This window comes from Lampetra planeri, chromosome 79 (assembly GCF_965212315.1).
Source record: "Lampetra planeri chromosome 79, kcLamPlan1.2.h2, whole genome shotgun sequence".
NCBI classification, from domain to species: Eukaryota; Metazoa; Chordata; class Hyperoartia; order Petromyzontiformes; family Petromyzontidae; genus Lampetra; species Lampetra planeri.
In genome coordinates this window covers 1,496,664-1,517,631 of record NC_136184.1, presented here as the reverse complement: position 1 = coordinate 1,517,631, position 20,968 = coordinate 1,496,664, and the positions used below count along the sequence as shown (strand labels likewise).

The 20,968-nt window shown below is 50.3% G+C and overlaps 1 protein-coding gene across 2 annotated transcripts in view; it reads right to left on the bottom strand.

Annotated features, from left to right (window-relative positions):
- LOC144738250 (uncharacterized) overlaps positions 1-19,425 on the bottom strand; it is a 103,651-nt gene extending 84,226 nt beyond the window's left edge. For both annotated transcript variants that reach the window (XR_013589192.1, XM_078621240.1), the window contains exon 1: positions 19,285-19,425. The gene's annotated coding sequence lies outside the window, so the exon portion shown is untranslated. The remainder of the gene's footprint in view (positions 1-19,284) is intronic.
- Between the last annotated feature and the right edge of the window lie 1,543 nt (positions 19,426-20,968).

The following is a 20,968-nucleotide window of genomic DNA, read 5'->3' as shown; positions in this document are numbered from 1 at the left end:
CAGACTAACAGTGACACTACGTAGAGAGAGACACAGCGAGACAGGAGACAGCTGTAGACTAACAGTGACACTATGTAGAGAGAGACACAGCGAGACAGGAGACAGCTGTAGACTAACAGTGACACTACGTAGAGAGAGACACAGCGAGACAGGAGACAGCTGTAGACTAACAGTGACACTACGTAGAGAGAGACACAGCGAGACAGGAGACAGCTGTAGACTAACAGTGAGACTACGTAGAGAGAGACACAGCGAGACAGGCAGCTGTAGACTAACAGTGACACTACGTAGAGAGAGACACAGCGAGACAGGCAGCTGTAGACTAACAGTGACACTACGTAGAGACACAGCGAGACAGGAGACAGCTGTAGACTAACAGTGACACTCACGTAGAGAGAGACACAGCGAGACAGGAAACAGCTGTAGACTAACAGTGACACTCACGTAGAGAGAGACACAGCGAGACAGGAGACAGCTGTAGACTAACAGTGACACTACGTAGAGAGAGACACAGCGAGACAGGAGGCAGCTGTAGACTAACAGTGACACTACGTAGAGAGAGACACAGCGAGACAGGAGACAGCTGTAGACTAACAGTGACACTACGTAGAGAGAGACACAGCGAGACAGGAGACAGCTGTAGACTAACAGTGACACTCACGTAGAGAGAGACACAGCGAGACAGGAGGCAGCTGTAGACTAACAGTGACACTCACGTAGAGAGAGACACAGCGAGACAGGAGACAGCTGTAGACTAACAGTGACACTACGTAGAGACACAGCGAGACAGGAGGCAGCTGTAGACTAACAGTGACACTCACGTAGAGAGAGACACAGCGAGACAGGAGACAGCTGTAGACTAACAGTGACACACGTAGAGAGACTCAGCGAGACAGGCAGCTGTAGACTAACAGTGACACTACGTAGAGAGAGACAGCGAGACAGGAGAAAGCTGTAGACTAACAGTGACACTACGTAGAGAGAGACACAGCGAGACAGGAGACAGCTGTAGACTAACAGTGACACTACGTAGAGAGAGACACAGCGAGACAGGCAGATATAGACTAATAGTGACACTACGTAGAGAGAGACACAGCGAGACAGGAGACAGCTGTAGACTAACAGTGAAACTCACGTAGAGAGAGACACAGCGAGACAGAAGGCAGCTGTAGACTAACAGAGACACTATGTAGAGAGAGACACAGCAAGACAGGCAGCTGTAGACTAACAGTGACACTACGTAGAGAGAGACACAGCGAGACAGGAGACAGCTGTAGACTAACAGTGACACTACGTAGAGAGAGACTCAGCGAGACAGGAGACAGCTGTAGACTAACAGTGACACTACGTAGAGAGAGACACAGTGAGACAGGAGACAGCTGTAGACTAACAGTGACACTACGTAGAGAGAGACACAGCGAGACAGGAGGCAGCTGTAGACTAACAGTGACACTCACGTAGAGAGAGACACAGCGAGACAGGAGACAGCTGTAGACTAACAGTGACACTACGTAGAGAGAGACACAGCGAGACAGGCAGCTACAGACTAACAGTGACACTACGTAGAGAGAGACACAGCGAGACAGGAGACAGCTGTAGACTAACAGTGACGCTATGTAGAGAGAGACACAGCGAGACAGGAGACAGCTGTAGACTAACAGTGACACTACGTAGAGAGAGACACAGCGAGACAGGAGACAGCTGTAGACTAACAGTGACACTACGTAGAGAGAGACACAGCGAGACAGGAGACAGCTGTAGACTAACAGTGAGACTACGTAGAGAGAGACACAGCGAGACAGGCAGCTGTAGACTAACAGTGACACTACGTAGAGAGAGACACAGCGAGACAGGCAGCTGTAGACTAACAGTGACACTACGTAGAGACACAGCGAGACAGGAGACAGCTGTAGACTAACAGTGACACTCACGTAGAGAGAGACACAGCGAGACAGGAGACAGCTGTAGACTAACAGTGACACTCACGTAGAGAGAGACACAGCGAGACAGGAGACAGCTGTAGACTAACAGTGACACTACGTAGAGAGAGACACAGCGAGACAGGAGGCAGCTGTAGACTAACAGTGACACTACGTAGAGAGAGACACAGCGAGACAGGAGACAGCTGTAGACTAACAGTGACACTACGTAGAGAGAGACACAGCGAGACAGGAGACAGCTGTAGACTAACAGTGACACTCACGTAGAGAGAGACACAGCGAGACAGGAGGCAGCTGTAGACTAACAGTGACACTCACGTAGAGAGAGACACAGCGAGACAGGAGACAGCTGTAGACTAACAGTGACACTACGTAGAGACACAGCGAGACAGGAGGCAGCTGTAGACTAACAGTGACACTCACGTAGAGAGAGACACAGCGAGACAGGAGACAGCTGTAGACTAACAGTGACACACGTAGAGAGACTCAGCGAGACAGGCAGCTGTAGACTAACAGTGACACTACGTAGAGAGAGACAGCGAGACAGGAGAAAGCTGTAGACTAACAGTGACACTACGTAGAGAGAGACACAGCAAGACAGGAGACAGCTGTAAACTAACAGTGACACTCACGTAGAGAGAGACACAGCGAGACAGGAGACAGCTGTAGACTAACAGTGACACTCACGTAGAGAGACTCAGCGAGACAGGAGACAGCTGTAGACTAACAGTGACACTACGTAGAGAGAGACACAGCGAGACAGGAGACAGCTGTAGACTAACAGTGACACTACGTAGAGAGACACAGCGAGACAGGAGACAGCTGTAGACTAACAGTGACACTACGTAGAGAGAGACACAGCGAGACAGGAGACAGCTGTAGACTAACAGTGACACTACGTAGAGAGAGACACAGTGAGACAGGAGACAGCTGTAGACTAACAGTGACACTCACGTAGAGAGAGACACAGCGAGACAGGAGACAGCTGTAGACTAACAGTGACACTCACGTAGAGAGAGACACAGCGAGACAGGCAGCTGTAGACTAACAGTGACACTCACGTAGAGAGAGACTCAGCGAGACAGGCAGCTGTAGACTAACAGTGACACTACGTAGAGAGAGACACAGCGAGACAGAAGACAGCTGTAGACTAACAGTGACACTACGTAGAGAGAGACACAGCGAGACGGGAGACAGCTGTAAACTAACAGTGACACTCACGTAGAGAGAAACACAGCGAGACAGGAGACAGCTGTAGACTAACAGTGACACTCACGTAGAGAGACTCAGCGAGACAGGAGACAGCTGTAGACTAACAGTGACACTACGTAGAGAGAGACACAGCGAGACAGGAGGCAGCTGTAGACTAACAGTGACACTACGTAGAGACACAGCGAGACAGGAGACAGCTGTAGACTAACAGTGACACTACGTAGAGAGAGACACAGCGAGACAGGAGACAGCTGTAGACTAACAGTGACACTCACGTAGAGAGAGACACAGCGGGACAGAAGACAGCTGTAGACTAACAGTGACACTATGTAGAGAGAGACACAGCGAGACAGGAGACAGCTGTAGACTAACAGTGACACTCACGTAGAGAGAGACACAGCGAGACAGGAGACAGCTGTAGACTAACAGTGACACTACGTAGAGAGAGACACAGCGAGACAGGAGACAGCTGTAGACTAACAGTGACACTACGTAGAGAGAGACACAGCGAGACAGGCAGATATAGACTAATAGTGACACTACGTAGAGAGAGACACAGCGAGACAGGAGACAGCTGTAGACTAACAGTGACACTCACGTAGAGAGAGACACAGCGAGACAGGAGGCAGCTGTAGACTAACAGAGACACTATGTAGAGAGAGACACAGCAAGACAGGCAGCTGTAGACTAACAGTGACACTACGTAGAGAGAGACACAGCGAGACAGGATACAGCTGTAGACTAACAGTGCCTCTCACGTAGAAAGAGACTCAGCGAGACAGGAGACAGCTGTAGACTAACAATGACACTACGTAGAGACACAGCGAGACAGGAGACAGCTGTAGACTAACAGTGACACTCACGTAGAGAGAGACACAGCGAGACAGGAGACAGCTGTAGACTAACAGTGACACTACGTAGAGAGAGACTCAGCGAGACAGGAGACAGCTGTAGACTAACAGTGACACTACGTAGAGAGAGACACAGCGAGACAGGAGACAGCTGTAGACTAACAGTGACACTACGTAGAGAGAGACACAGCGAGACAGGAGACAGCTGTAGACTAAAAGTGACACTCACGTAGAGAGAGACACAGCGAGACAGGAGACAGCTGTAGACTAACAGTGACACTACGTAGAGAGAGACACAGCGAGACAGGCAGCTATAGACTAACAGTGACACTACGTAGAGAGAGACACAGCGAGACAGGATACAGCTGTAGACTAACAGTGCCTCTCACGTAGAGAGAGACTCAGCGAGACAGGAGACAGCTGTAGACTAACAATGACACTACGTAGAGACACAGCGAGACAGGAGACAGCTGTAGACTAACAGTGACACTCACGTAGAGAGAGACACAGCGAGACAGGAGACAGCTGTAGACTAACAGTGACACTACGTAGAGAGAGACTCAGCGAGACAGGAGACAGCTGTAGACTAACAGTGACACTACGTAGAGAGAGACACAGCGAGACAGGAGACAGCTGTAGACTAACAGTGACACTACGTAGAGAGAGACACAGCGAGACAGGAGGCAGCTGTAGACTAACAGTGACACTCACGTAGAGAGAGACACAGCGAGACAGGAGACAGCTGTAGACTAACAGTGACACTCACGTAGAGAGAGACTCGTAGAGAGAGACTCAGCGAGACAGGAGACAGCTGTAGACTAACAGTGACACTACGTAGAGAGAGACACAGCGAGACAGGAGACAGCTGTAGACTAACAGTGACACTACGTAGAGAGAGACACAGCGAGACAGGCAGATATAGACTAATAGTGACACTACGTAGAGAGAGACACAGCGAGACAGGAGACAGCTGTAGACTAACAGTGACACTCACGTAGAGAGAGACTCAGCGAGACAGGAGACAGCTGTAGACTAACAGTGACACTACGTAGAGAGAGACACAGCGAGACAGGAGACAGCTGTAGACTAACAGTGACACTACGTAGAGACACAGCGAGACAGGAGGCAGCTGTAGACTAACAGTGACACTCACGTAGAGAGAGACACAGCGAGACAGGAGACAGCTGTAGACTAACAGTGACACTCACGTAGAGAGAGACTCAGCGAGACAGGCAGCTGTAGACTAACAGTGACACTACGTAGAGAGAGACTCAGCGAGACAGGAGACAGCTGTAGACTAACAGTGACACTACGTAGAGAGAGACACAGCGACACAGGAGACAGCTGTAGACTAACAGTGACACTACGTAGAGAGAGACACAGCGAGACAGGCAGATATAGACTAATAGTGACACTACGTAGAGAGAGACACAGCGAGACAGGAGACAGCTGTAGACTAACAGTGACACTCACGTAGAGAGAGACACAGCGAGACAGGAGACAGCTGTAGACTAACAGTGACACTCACGTAGAGAGAGACACAGCGAGACAGGAGGCAGCTGTAGACTAATAGTGACACTCACGTAGAGAGAGACACAGCGAGACAGGAGACAGCTGTAGACTAAAAGTGACACTCACGTAGAGAGAGACACAGCGAGACAGGAGACAGCTGTAGACTAACAGTGACACTACGTAGAGAGAGACACAGCGAGACAGGCAGCTATAGACTAACAGTGACACTACGTAGAGAGAGACACAGCGAGACAGGAGACAGCTGTAGACTAACAGTGACACTATGTAGAGAGAGACACAGCGAGACAGGAGACAGCTGTAGACTAACAGTGACACTACGTAGAGAGAGACACAGCGAGACAGGAGACAGCTGTAGACTAACAGTGACACTACGTAGAGAGAGACACAGCGAGACAGGAGACAGCTGTAGACTAACAGTGAGACTACGTAGAGAGAGACACAGCGAGACAGGCAGCTGTAGACTAACAGTGACACTACGTAGAGAGAGACACAGCGAGACAGGAGACAGCTGTAGACTAACAGTGACACTACGTAGAGAGAGACACAGCGAGACAGGAGACAGCTGTAGACTAACAGTGACACTCACGTAGAGAGAGACACAGCGAGACAGGAGGCAGCTGTAGACTAACAGTGACACTCACGTAGAGAGAGACACAGCGAGACAGGAGACAGCTGTAGACTAACAGTGACACTACGTAGAGACACAGCGAGACAGGAGGCAGCTGTAGACTAACAGTGACACTCACGTAGAGAGAGACACAGTGAGACAGGAGACAGCTGTAGACTAACAGTGACACACGTAGAGAGAGACTCAGCGAGACAGGCAGCTGTAGACTAACAGTGACACTACGTAGAGAGAGACAGCGAGACAGGAGAAAGCTGTAGACTAACAGTGACACTACGTAGAGAGAGACACAGCGAGACAGGAGACAGCTGTAAACTAACAGTGACACTCACGTAGAGAGAGACACAGCGAGACAGGAGACAGCTGTAGACTAACAGTGACACTCACGTAGAGAGACTCAGCGAGACAGGAGACAGCTGTAGACTAACAGTGACACTACGTAGAGAGAGACACAGCGAGACAGGAGACAGCTGTAGACTAACAGTGACATTACGTAGAGAGAGACACAGCGAGACAGGAGACAGCTGTAGACTAACAGTGACACTACGTAGAGAGAGACACAGCGAGACAGGAGACAGCTGTAGACTAACAGTGACACTACGTAGAGAGAGACACAGCGAGACAGGCAGCTATAGACTAACAGTGACACTACGTAGAGAGAGACACAGCGAGACAGGAGACAGCTGTAGACTAACAGTGACACTATGTAGAGAGAGACACAGCGAGACAGGAGACAGCTGTAGACTAACAGTGACACTACGTAGAGAGAGACACAGCGAGACAGGAGACAGCTGTAGACTAACAGTGACACTACGTAGAGAGAGACACAGCGAGACAGGAGACAGCTGTAGACTAACAGTGAGACTACGTAGAGAGAGACACAGCGAGACAGGCAGCTGCAGACTAACAGTGACACTACGTAGAGAGAGACACAGCGAGACAGGCAGCTGTAGACTAACAGTGACACTACGTAGAGAGAGACACAGCGAGACAGGAGACAGCTGTAGACTAACAGTGACACTACGTAGAGAGAGACACAGCGAGACAGGAGGCAGCTGTAGACTAACAGTGACACTACGTAGAGAGAGACACAGCGAGACAGGAGACAGCTGTAGACTAACAGTGACACTACGTAGAGAGAGACACAGCGAGACAGGAGACAGCTGTAGACTAACAGTGACACTCACGTAGAGAGAGACACAGCGAGACAGGAGGCAGCTGTAGACTAACAGTGACACTCACGTAGAGAGAGACACAGCGAGACAGGAGACAGCTGTAGACTAACAGTGACACTACGTAGAGACACAGCGAGACAGGAGGCAGCTGTAGACTAACAGTGACACTCACGTAGAGAGAGACACAGCGAGACAGGAGACAGCTGTAGACTAACAGTGACACACGTAGAGAGAGACTCAGCGAGACAGGCAGCTGTAGACTAACAGTGACACTACGTAGAGAGAGACAGCGAGACAGGAGAAAGCTGTAGACTAACAGTGACACTACGTAGAGAGAGACACAGCGAGACAGGAGACAGCTGTAAACTAACAGTGACACTCACGTAGAGAGAGACACAGCGAGACAGGAGACAGCTGTAGACTAACAGTGACACTCACGTAGAGAGACTCAGCGAGACAGGAGACAGCTGTAGACTAACAGTGACACTACGTAGAGAGAGACACAGCGAGACAGGAGACAGCTGTAGACTAACAGTGACATTACGTAGAGAGAGACACAGCGAGACAGGAGACAGCTGTAGACTAACAGTGACACTACGTAGAGAGAGACACAGCGAGACAGGAGACAGCTGTAGACTAACAGTGACACTACGTAGAGAGAGACACAGCGAGACAGGAGACAGCTGTAGACTAACAGTGACACTCACGTAGAGAGAGACACAGCGAGACAGGAGACAGCTGTAGACTAACAGTGACACTCACGTAGAGAGAGACACAGCGAGACAGGCAGCTGTAGACTAACAGTGACACTCACGTAGAGAGAGACTCAGCGAGACAGGCAGCTGTAGACTAACAGTGACACTACGCAGAGAGAGACACAGCGAGACAGAAGACAGCTGTAGACTAACAGTGACACTACGTAGAGAGAGACACAGCGAGACGGGAGACAGCTGTAAACTAACAGTGACACTCACGTAGAGAGAAACACAGCGAGACAGGAGACAGCTGTAGACTAACAGTGACACTCACGTAGAGAGACTCAGCGAGACAGGAGACAGCTGTAGACTAACAGTGACACTACGTAGAGAGAGACACAGCGAGACAGGAGGCAGCTGTAGACTAACAGTGACACTACGTAGAGAGAGACACAGCGAGACAGGAGACAGCTGTAGACTAACAGTGACACTACGTAGAGAGAGACACAGCGAGACAGGAGACAGCTGTAGACTAACAGTGACACTACGTAGAGAGAGACACAGCGAGACAGGAGGCAGCTGTAGACTAACAGTGACACTACGTAGAGACACAGCGAGACAGGAGACAGCTGTAGACTAACAGTGACACTACGTAGAGAGAGACACAGCGAGACAGGAGACAGCTGTAGACTAACAGTGACACTCACGTAGAGAGAGACACAGCGAGACAGAAGACAGCTGTAGACTAACAGTGACACTATGTAGAGAGAGACACAGCGAGACAGGAGACAGCTGTAGACTAACAGTGACACTCACGTAGAGAGAGACACAGCGAGACAGGAGACAGCTGTAGACTAACAGTGACACTACGTAGAGAGAGACACAGCGAGACAGGAGACAGCTGTAGACTAACAGTGACACTACGTAGAGAGAGACACAGCGAGACAGGCAGATATAGACTAATAGTGACACTACGTAGAGAGAGACACAGCGAGACAGGAGACAGCTGTAGACTAACAGTGACACTCACGTAGAGAGAGACACAGCGAGACAGGAGGCAGCTGTAGACTAACAGAGACACTATGTAGAGAGAGACACAGCAAGACAGGCAGCTGTAGACTAACAGTGACACTACGTAGAGAGAGACACAGCGAGACAGGATACAGCTGTAGACTAACAGTGCCTCTCATGTAGAAAGAGACTCAGCGAGACAGGAGACAGCTGTAGACTAACAATGACACTACGTAGAGACACAGCGAGACAGGAGACAGCTGTAGACTAACAGTGACACTCACGTAGAGAGAGACACAGCGAGACAGGAGACAGCTGTAGACTAAGTGACACTACGTAGAGAGAGACTCAGCGAGACAGGAGACAGCTGTAGACTAACAGTGACACTACGTAGAGAGAGACACAGCGAGACAGGAGACAGCTGTAGACTAACAGTGACACTACGTAGAGAGAGACACAGCGAGACAGGAGGCAGCTGTAGACTAACAGTGACACTCACGTAGAGAGAGACACAGCGAGACAGGAGACAGCTGTAGACTAACAGTGACACTCACGTAGAGAGAGACACAGCGAGACAGGAGGCAGCTGTAGACTAACAGTGACACTCACGTAGAGAGAGACACAGCGAGACAGGAGACAGCTGTAGACTAAAAGTGACACTCACGTAGAGAGAGACACAGCGAGACAGGAGACAGCTGTAGACTAACAGTGACACTACGTAGAGAGAGACACAGCGAGACAGGCAGCTATAGACTAACAGTGACACTACGTAGAGAGAGACACAGCGAGACAGGAGACAGCTGTAGACTAACAGTGACACTACGTAGAGAGAGACACAGCGAGACAGGAGACAGCTGTAGACTAACAGTGACACTACGTAGAGAGAGACACAGCGAGACAGGAGACAGCTGTAGACTAACAGTGAGACTACGTAGAGAGAGACACAGCGAGACAGGCAGCTGTAGACTAACAGTGACACTACGTAGAGAGAGACACAGCGAGACAGGCAGCTGTAGACTAACAGTGACACTACGTAGAGACACAGCGAGACAGGAGACAGCTGTAGACTAACAGTGACACTCACGTAGAGAGAGACACAGCGAGACAGGAGACAGCTGTAGACTAACAGTGACACTCACGTAGAGAGAGACACAGCGAGACAGGAGACAGATGTAGACTAACAGTGACACTACGTAGAGAGAGACACAGCGAGACAGGAGGCAGCTGTAGACTAACAGTGACACTACGTAGAGAGAGACACAGCGAGACAGGAGACAGCTGTAGACTAACAGTGATACTACGTAGAGAGAGACACAGCGAGACAGGAGACAGCTGTAGACTAACAGTGACACTCACGTAGAGAGAGACACAGCGAGACAGGAGGCAGCTGTAGACTAACAGTGACACTCACGTAGAGAGAGACACAGCGAGACAGGAGACAGCTGTAGACTAACAGTGACACTACGTAGAGACACAGCGAGACAGGAGGCAGCTGTAGACTAACAGTGACACTCACGTAGAGAGAGACACAGCGAGACAGGAGACAGCTGTAGACTAACAGTGACACACGTAGAGAGAGACTCAGCGAGACAGGCAGCTGTAGACTAACAGTGACACTACGTAGAGAGAGACTCAGCGAGACAGGAGACAGCTGTAGACTAACAGTGACACTACGTAGAGAGAGACAGCGAGACAGGAGACAGCTGTAGAATAACAGTGACACTACGTAGAGAGAGACACAGCGAGACAGGAGACAGCTGTAAACTAACAGTGACACTCACGTAGAGAGAGACACAGCGAGACAGGAGACAGCTGTAGACTAACAGTGACACTCACGTAGAGAGACTCAGCGAGACAGGAGACAGCTGTAGACTAACAGTGACACTACGTAGAGAGAGACACAGCGAGACAGGAGACAGCTGTAGACTAACAGTGACACTACGTAGAGAGAGACACAGCGAGACAGGAGACAGCTGTAGACTAACAGTGACACTACGTAGAGAGAGACTCAGCGAGACAGGAGACAGCTGTAGACTAACAGTGACACTACGTAGAGAGAGACACAGCGAGACAGGAGGCAGCTGTAGACTAACAGTGACACTACGTAGAGACACAGCGAGACAGGAGACAGCTGTAGACTAACAGTGACACTACGTAGAGAGAGACACAGCGAGACAGGAGACAGCTGTAGACTAACAGTGACACTCACGTAGAGAGAGACACAGCGAGACAGGAGACAGCTGTAGACTAACAGTGACACTACGTAGAGAGAGACTCAGCGAGACAGGAGACAGCTGTAGACTAACAGTGACACTACGTAGAGAGAGACAGCGAGACAGGAGACAGCTGTAGAATAACAGTGACACTACGTAGAGAGAGACACAGCGAGACAGGAGACAGCTGTAAACTAACAGTGACACTCACGTAGAGAGAGACACAGCGAGACAGGAGACAGCTGTAGACTAACAGTGACACTCACGTAGAGAGACTCAGCGAGACAGGAGACAGCTGTAGACTAACAGTGACACTACGTAGAGAGAGACACAGCGAGACAGGAGACAGCTGTAGACTAACAGTGACACTACGTAGAGAGAGACACAGCGAGACAGGCAGATATAGACTAATAGTGACACTACGTAGAGAGAGACACAGCGAGACAGGAGACAGCTGTAGACTAACAGTGACACTCACGTAGAGAGAGACACAGCGAGACAGGAGGCAGCTGTAGACTAACAGAGACACTATGTAGAGAGAGACACAGCAAGACAGGCAGCTGTAGACTAACAGTGACACTACGTAGAGAGAGACACAGCGAGACAGGATACAGCTGTAGACTAACAGTGCCTCTCACGTAGAAAGAGACTCAGCGAGACAGGAGACAGCTGTAGACTAACAATGACACTACGTAGAGACACAGCGAGACAGGAGACAGCTGTAGACTAACAGTGACACTCACGTAGAGAGAGACACAGCGAGACAGGAGACAGCTGTAGACTAACAGTGACACTACGTAGAGAGAGACTCAGCGAGACAGGAGACAGCTGTAGACTAACAGTGACACTACGTAGAGAGAGACACAGCGAGACAGGAGACAGCTGTAGACTAACAGTGACACTACGCAGAGAGAGACACAGCGAGACAGGAGGCAGCTGTAGACTAACAGTGACACTCACGTAGAGAGAGACACAGCGAGACAGGAGACAGCTGTAGACTAACAGTGACACTCACGTAGAGAGAGACACAGCGAGACAGGAGGCAGCTGTAGACTAACAGTGACACTCACGTAGAGAGAGACACAGCGAGACAGGAGACAGCTGTAGACTAAAAGTGACACTCACGTAGAGAGAGACACAGCGAGACAGGAGACAGCTGTAGACTAACAGTGACACTACGTAGAGAGAGACACAGCGAGACAGGCAGCTATAGACTAACAGTGACACTACGTAGAGAGAGACACAGCGAGACAGGAGACAGCTGTAGACTAACAGTGACACTACGTAGAGAGAGACACAGCGAGACAGGAGACAGCTGTAGACTAACAGTGACACTACGTAGAGAGAGACACAGCGAGACAGGAGACAGCTGTAGACTAACAGTGAGACTACGTAGAGAGAGACACAGCGAGACAGGCAGCTGTAGACTAACAGTGACACTACGTAGAGAGAGACACAGCGAGACAGGCAGCTGTAGACTAACAGTGACACTACGTAGAGACACAGCGAGACAGGAGACAGCTGTAGACTAACAGTGACACTCACGTAGAGAGAGACACAGCGAGACAGGAGACAGCTGTAGACTAACAGTGACACTCACGTAGAGAGAGACACAGCGAGACAGGAGACAGATGTAGACTAACAGTGACACTACGTAGAGAGAGACACAGCGAGACAGGAGGCAGCTGTAGACTAACAGTGACACTACGTAGAGAGAGACACAGCGAGACAGGAGACAGCTGTAGACTAACAGTGATACTACGTAGAGAGAGACACAGCGAGACAGGAGACAGCTGTAGACTAACAGTGACACTCACGTAGAGAGAGACACAGCGAGACAGGAGGCAGCTGTAGACTAACAGTGACACTCACGTAGAGAGAGACACAGCGAGACAGGAGACAGCTGTAGACTAACAGTGACACTACGTAGAGACACAGCGAGACAGGAGGCAGCTGTAGACTAACAGTGACACTCACGTAGAGAGAGACACAGCGAGACAGGAGACAGCTGTAGACTAACAGTGACACACGTAGAGAGAGACTCAGCGAGACAGGCAGCTGTAGACTAACAGTGACACTACGTAGAGAGAGACTCAGCGAGACAGGAGACAGCTGTAGACTAACAGTGACACTACGTAGAGAGAGACAGCGAGACAGGAGACAGCTGTAGAATAACAGTGACACTACGTAGAGAGAGACACAGCGAGACAGGAGACAGCTGTAAACTAACAGTGACACTCACGTAGAGAGAGACACAGCGAGACAGGAGACAGCTGTAGACTAACAGTGACACTCACGTAGAGAGACTCAGCGAGACAGGAGACAGCTGTAGACTAACAGTGACACTACGTAGAGAGAGACACAGCGAGACAGGAGACAGCTGTAGACTAACAGTGACACTACGTAGAGAGAGACACAGCGAGACAGGAGACAGCTGTAGACTAACAGTGACACTACGTAGAGAGAGACTCAGCGAGACAGGAGACAGCTGTAGACTAACAGTGACACTACGTAGAGAGAGACACAGCGAGACAGGAGGCAGCTGTAGACTAACAGTGACACTACGTAGAGACACAGCGAGACAGGAGACAGCTGTAGACTAACAGTGACACTACGTAGAGAGAGACACAGCGAGACAGGAGACAGCTGTAGACTAACAGTGACACTCACGTAGAGAGAGACACAGCGAGACAGGAGACAGCTGTAGACTAACAGTGACACTACGTAGAGAGAGACACAGCGAGACAGGCAGCTGTAGACTAACAGTGACACTCACGTAGAGAGAGACTCAGCGAGACAGGCAGCTGTAGACTAACAGTGACACTACGTAGAGAGAGACACAGCGAGACAGAAGACAGCTGTAGACTAACAGTGACACTACGTAGAGAGAGACACAGCGAGACGGGAGACAGCTGTAAACTAACAGTGACACTCACGTAGAGAGAAACACAGCGAGACAGGAGACAGCTGTAGACTAACAGTGACACTCACGTAGAGAGACTCAGCGAGACAGGAGACAGCTGTAGACTAACAGTGACACTACGTAGAGAGAGACACAGCGAGACAGGAGACAGCTGTAGACTAACAGTGACACTACGTAGAGAGAGACACAGCGAGACAGGAGACAGCTGTAGACTAACAGTGACACTACGTAGAGAGAGACACAGCGAGACAGGAGACAGCTGTAGACTAACAGTGACACTACGTAGAGAGAGACACAGCGAGACAGGAGGCAGCTGTAGACTAACAGTGACACTACGTAGAGACACAGCGAGACAGGAGACAGCTGTAGACTAACAGTGACACTACGTAGAGAGAGACACAGCGAGACAGGAGACAGCTGTAGACTAACAGTGACACTCACGTAGAGAGAGACACAGCGAGACAGAAGACAGCTGTAGACTAACAGTGACACTATGTAGAGAGAGAAACAGCGAGACAGGAGACAGCTGTAGACTAACAGTGACACTCACGTAGAGAGAGACACAGCGAGACAGGAGACAGCTGTAGACTAACAGTGACACTACGTAGAGAGAGACACAGCGAGACAGGAGACAGCTGTAGACTAACAGTGACACTACGTAGAGAGAGACACAGCGAGACAGGCAGATATAGACTAATAGTGACACTACGTAGAGAGAGACACAGCGAGACAGGAGACAGCTGTAGACTAACAGTGACACTCACGTAGAGAGAGACACAGCGAGACAGGAGGCAGCTGTAGACTAACAGAGACACTATGTAGAGAGAGACACAGCAAGACAGGCAGCTGTAGACTAACAGTGACACTACGTAGAGAGAGACACAGCGAGACAGGATACAGCTGTAGACTAACAGTGCCTCTCACGTAGAAAGAGACTCAGCGAGACAGGAGACAGCTGTAGACTAACAATGACACTACGTAGAGACACAGCGAGACAGGAGACAGCTGTAGACTAACAGTGACACTCACGTAGAGAGAGACACAGCGAGACAGGAGACAGCTGTAGACTAACAGTGACACTACGTAGAGAGAGACTCAGCGAGACAGGAGACAGCTGTAGACTAACAGTGACACTACGTAGAGAGAGACACAGCGAGACAGGAGACAGCTGTAGACTAACAGTGACACTACGTAGAGAGAGACACAGCGAGACAGGAGGCAGCTGTAGACTAACAGTGACACTCACGTAGAGAGAGACACAGCGAGACAGGAGACAGCTGTAGACTAACAGTGACACTCACGTAGAGAGAGACACAGCGAGACAGGAGGCAGCTGTAGACTAACAGTGACACTCACGTAGAGAGAGACACAGCGAGACAGGAGACAGCTGTAGACTAAAAGTGACACTCACGTAGAGAGAGACACAGCGAGACAGGAGACAGCTGTAGACTAACAGTGACACTACGTAGAGAGAGACACAGCGAGACAGGCAGCTATAGACTAACAGTGACACTACGTAGAGAGAGACACAGCGAGACAGGAGACAGCTGTAGACTAACAGTGACACTACGTAGAGAGAGACACAGCGAGACAGGAGACAGCTGTAGACTAACAGTGACACTACGTAGAGAGAGACACAGCGAGACAGGAGACAGCTGTAGACTAACAGTGAGACTACGTAGAGAGAGACACAGCGAGACAGGCAGCTGTAGACTAACAGTGACACTACGTAGAGAGAGACACAGCGAGACAGGCAGCTGTAGACTAACAGTGACACTACGTAGAGACACAGCGAGACAGGAGACAGCTGTAGACTAACAGTGACACTCACGTAGAGAGAGACACAGCGAGACAGGAGACAGCTGTAGACTAACAGTGACACTCACGTAGAGAGAGACACAGCGAGACAGGAGACAGATGTAGACTAACAGTGACACTACGTAGAGAGAGACACAGCGAGACAGGAGGCAGCTGTAGACTAACAGTGACACTACGTAGAGAGAGACACAGCGAGACAGGAGACAGCTGTAGACTAACAGTGATACTACGTAGAGAGAGACACAGCGAGACAGGAGACAGCTGTAGACTAACAGTGACACTCACGTAGAGAGAGACACAGCGAGACAGAAGGCAGCTGTAGACTAACAGTGACACTCACGTAGAGAGAGACACAGCGAGACAGGAGACAGCTGTAGACTAACAGTGACACTACGTAGAGACACAGCGAGACAGGAGGCAGCTGTAGACTAACAGTGACACTCACGTAGAGAGAGACACAGCGAGACAGGAGACAGCTGTAGACTAACAGTGACACACGTAGAGAGAGACTCAGCGAGACAGGCAGCTGTAGACTAACAGTGACACTACGTAGAGAGAGACTCAGCGAGACAGGAGACAGCTGTAGACTAACAGTGACACTACGTAGAGAGAGACAGCGAGACAGGAGACAGCTGTAGAATAACAGTGACACTACGTAGAGAGAGACACAGCGAGACAGGAGACAGCTGTAAACTAACAGTGACACTCACGTAGAGAGAGACACAGCGAGACAGGAGACAGCTGTAGACTAACAGTGACACTCACGTAGAGAGACTCAGCGAGACAGGAGACAGCTGTAGACTAACAGTGACACTACGTAGAGAGAGACACAGCGAGACAGGAGACAGCTGTAGACTAACAGTGACACTACGTAGAGAGAGACACAGCGAGACAGGAGACAGCTGTAGACTAACAGTGACACTACGTAGAGAGAGACTCAGCGAGACAGGAGACAGCTGTAGACTAACAGTGACACTACGTAGAGAGAGACACAGCGAGACAGGAGGCAGCTGTAGACTAACAGTGACACTACGTAGAGACACAGCGAGACAGGAGACAGCTGTAGACTAACAGTGACACTACGTAGAGAGAGACACAGCGAGACAGGAGACAGCTGTAGACTAACAGTGACACTCACGTAGAGAGAGACACAGCGAGACAGGAGACAGCTGTAGACTAACAGTGACACTCACGTAGAGAGAGACACAGCGAGACAGGCAGCTGTAGACTAACAGTGACACTCACGTAGAGAGAGACTCAGCGAGACAGGCAGCTGTAGACCAACAGTGACACTACGTAGAGAGAGACACAGCGAGACAGAAGACAGCTGTAGACTAACAGTGACACTACGTAGAGAGAGACACAGCGAGACAGGAGACAGCTGTAAACTAACAGTGACACTCACGTAGAGAGAAACACAGCAAGACAGGAGACAGCTGTAGACTAACAGTGACACTCACGTACAGAGACTCAGCGAGACAGGAGACAGCTGTAGACTAACAGTGACACTACGTAGAGAGAGACACAGCGAGACAGGAGAGAGCTGTAGACTAACAGTGACACTACGTAGAGAGAGACACAGCGAGACAGGAGACAGCTGTAGACTAACAGTGACACTACGTAGAGAGAGACACAGCGAGACAGGAGACAGCTGTAGACTAACAGTGACACTACGTAGAGAGAGACACAGCGAGACAGGAGGCAGCTGTAGACTAACAGTGACACTACGTAGAGACACAGCGAGACAGGAGACAGCTGTAGACTAACAGTGACACTACGTAGAGAGAGACACAGCGAGACAGGAGACAGCTGTAGACTAACAGTGACACTCACGTAGAGAGAGACACAGCGAGACAGAAGACAGCTGTAGACTAACAGTGACACTATGTAGAGAGAGACACAGCGAGACAGGAGACAGCTGTAGACTAACAGTGACACTCACGTAGAGAGAGACACAGCGAGACAGGAGACAGCTGTAGACTAACAGTGACACTACGTAGAGAGAGACACAGCGAGACAGGAGACAGCTGTAGACTAACAGTGACACTACGTAGAGAGAGACTCAGCGAGACAGGAGACAGCTGTAGACTAACAGTGCCACTCACGTAGAGAGAGACTCAGCGAGACAGGCAGCTGTAGACTAACAGTGCCACTCACGTAGAGAGAGACTCAGCGAGACAGGAGACAGCTGTCTCGACGGTCAATGGTATAGTGCAGGGGTCGGCAACCTTTTTGACTGGGAGAGCCATAAAAGCCAAATATTTCTAAATATATTTCATTGAGAGCCATATAGTATTTTTAACGTATAATAAATTAAATGTCTTACTTTTAATGCGACTTCTTGTGCTATATGGTTTTGCTGATGGCCTTGTAGTCAGGTTCATACGTGGTGAGGTTGAGCTTCATGCAGGCGTGACCCGTGAAATTTATCTTCAAAACTAATTTCTGTTTACTTTAAAATGACACAGTATTATTAAACAATATCACAAGTATTTTAAAATCAGTTCGAAACTGATTTTTTATTTTTTTATTATTATTATTTTTTTCAACTCAAACTTGTCTGGGAGCCATATGCCGTCACTGGAAGAGCCATATATGGCTCGCGAGCCATAGGTTCCCGACCGCTGGTATAGTGTATAGCAGATTGTATAATAATAATAAATAGTATAAAATTGTAATGTTTAATACAATGTATAAGGCAATATATAGTATCGTAATTGTATAGTGAATATACAGCAGTGTGATATACAGTAGGGTGGGTAGAATAATACATAGTGTAATATTACACTATGTATTATTCTAAGGTATAGGGTGGTGTATAGTAATACAGTATATAATTTAATGCTGGGTTTGTCTATGGCAGCACATAGTACGGGGTGAGTGTGAAATGGACTCGAACCTGCACCTCTGCATTGCAAGTGCAGTGAGCTGACGCCCCCCGCGTGTGGAGGGTAAAGTTGTGGGTACACCCACCTCGCTCCAACGGGTCTGGACCAGCGTGGAAGAGTAGACCAAATACTCCACATCGCGGCCTCTAGTGGAGGCCATTGCTGCCACGACAACAACTCCGTCCCTCCAGATACAAAAGAACTAAATGTAACTCATCCCATCAGCCACAATCTGGCAGTGCCTCTCCTCATCATCATCAGCAGGGCCGCGCTCTGCTTGGAGCAGCGCCGTGAACTCAGCAGGCGCCCAGAGCGTAACGGCTGTGAGCCAGGCGCCTCCTCTGCCTCCCCTCTCCACCACCGCCACTGCTGATGTGTCCACACCGTGCAAGGTTCTCACCTTGTTCGGGCTGAGTCGATGTAGAGGAGGACCAGCCAGCGAGCCGCCGCTTCAGCAGCGACGGTGGCCGCGAGCGGGAATCCGAATCAGCCGCTCGCCACCCACAATGCACAGCGCTGCCTCCACTCGCCCCAGCCTCGGCGGAAGGAGGGGCGGGGGAGAGGGGGCGGGGCGAGGGGGTGGGCATGGGGGGGGCTCGGGTGAGGGGCTCAGGGCTCCACGTCTCGGTGGGCGTGGTCACCTGGTACCGCCCCCTCGTCTCGAGCCACGCGCTTCCCCCTGGCAGTTTGTCCGTTAGAGAGGCGGGGAGAAACTCTGGCGAAGGTGAGGAGTGGATCCTCGCTGTGGGTGGTGCGAGTCTGTGTGTGTGGTGTGAGTCTGTGTTTGTGTGAGTCCGTGTGTGTTTGTATCCGTGTGTGAGTCTGTGTGTGTGGAGTGGTTAACGCGCTGCGCTATGAACCCGGTGACCCAGAATTGGATTCCCGCTCAAGGTCAACACCAGTGACGATTATATGAACCGGTCCTGGGCCTCCCCTAGGTCGACTCAGCCTCAAATGAGTACCTGGTGTGGTGTGTAAATATCGCCACTCGGAGACAAAGGCGGCCGGGCGCGGTGTTGGCCACCCACGCCCTCGTGTGCTGTTCCGGCCTTCATAGGTGATGCTGGCTAACAGCACTTGCCCCAACAGTTTATTTCAGCTATAAGGGGGATCTTTATCTTTGATGTTCGTGGTGGTGTTGGTGGTAGTGTTGTTGGTGGTGTTGATGGTGGTGTTGATGGTGGTGTTGTTGGTGTTGATGGTGGTGTTGATGGTGGTGCTGTTGGTGTTGTTGGTGTTGATGGTGGTGTTGATGGTGGTGTTGTTGGTGTTGATGGTGGTGTTGATGGTGGTGCTGTTGGTGTTGTTGGTGTTGATGGTGGTGTTGATGGTGGTGCTGTTGGTGTTGTTGGTGGTGTTGGTGGTGGTGCTGTTGGTGTTGTTGGTGGTGCTGGTGACGGTGTTGATGATGGTGATATTCTTGTTGGTGGTGGTACTGGTGTTGGTGGTGATGTTGATGGTGTTAGTGGTGGTGGTGTCTGTGGTGGTTCCAACGATCCATCCTGGGTTTAACCTAGCTGGATTGTGTGAGGAGCTCACAAATCCTTGAAGGATCTGGACACATTCCCACCAGTAAGCTCCTCCGGCAGGCAAGGCTGCGTTGGCTGGGTCTTGTAGCCCGCATACCCAAGCAGTTTCTTTTTGGCCGCATAAAGGGGGCTAAACGGCCACGACATGGGCTGTCGAAAATATGGACTGATGCTGTATGGGAGGATGTTGAGTTGAGTGGACTTGTGAAAGACTGGTACCAGCGGTGTAAATAGCATCCTTCACGAGGAAGCTCGTGAAGGAGGCTACTGGACAGTTGGAGGCAGTCTGCCTCCAACAACAACTGAGGGCAGAGGAGTGACGCTCACAACGAGTGGCAGATAAAATTCGGCAAGTTGGCACAGTTGGGCATACAGCTGGTGTATCTACCAAGCATCTCAGCCAACCTTTGGAACCTGGGTCTGTCCCGTGACGTCTTGTCAGCGAGCCTTCGACACTTCGCGTGGCCTGAAAGTGCACCTGGCCTGGCACAGGCGCCGTGGTGACATCATCGCTACTTAGTGGTGAATGTCGGTTGTTGTTTTTGTGTTTCGTGT